The sequence below is a fragment of the Magallana gigas genome, chromosome 9 (genome assembly GCF_963853765.1).
Source record: "Magallana gigas chromosome 9, xbMagGiga1.1, whole genome shotgun sequence".
NCBI classification, from domain to species: Eukaryota; Metazoa; Mollusca; class Bivalvia; order Ostreida; family Ostreidae; genus Magallana; species Magallana gigas.
Genome location: NC_088861.1, coordinates 16,654,455 through 16,655,211, shown reverse-complemented (window position 1 = coordinate 16,655,211; position 757 = coordinate 16,654,455).

Sequence of the window (757 nt, the reverse complement as noted above, 5' to 3'; positions counted from 1 at the left end):
TATTACTCATTCAATAAAACCATGGATTTGATTTCACCCAAGCCTCATTTACTGGTTGTTTTTTTACTGATGCTTTTAAATGCAAAGTGGGCAGGGAGTCCCTGGCTTACATGAGTTAAAAGATTAATAGCTTTAAAAAATCTGAATATTTATATTTCTCTTTTTTTTTTGTTCTATTTAATAAATAGTATTGAAACAGTTTTATAAAAGGTGCAAATACACTGTAATTTACTAGAATGCGCAATATCATGCACAATGAAAACTTTGCAGAACGATAAAACGTACGCTCAACTAGGACCCCAGGTCACCTGCTTATTCACAACTACCAAATCTGTGCACTCCGCTACAAAATGTAGTGCATTGCAACCGCAAAGTGAAACTAGAATAACTAGTACCACTACTTAGCATTAAGAAATGATATACAACAGGCAGAAATGTATTTTTATTAAAGAATACCCCTCTAAGTATTGGATGTACCCTATAGAGGATAAAAAATTCAACATTGACTGTTATTTGAAAGATATATGATATACGTTATATAGACATAAGGTGACCTGTGGTCCCCCTAAGGATATATAAGTAAAATGTAACACAAAATCCTCCTCATTAAAATATCAAAGTACTTCACCTTTTTACTCTGTATACGTAGGTGTAGCCTGTAGAAAGAATAAGTTTTGCCCCCCCCCCCCCCTCCCCCCAGCCACCCACCCATAGACTTTTTACTGATACTTTAATATTATGGTACTGATTTGATTAT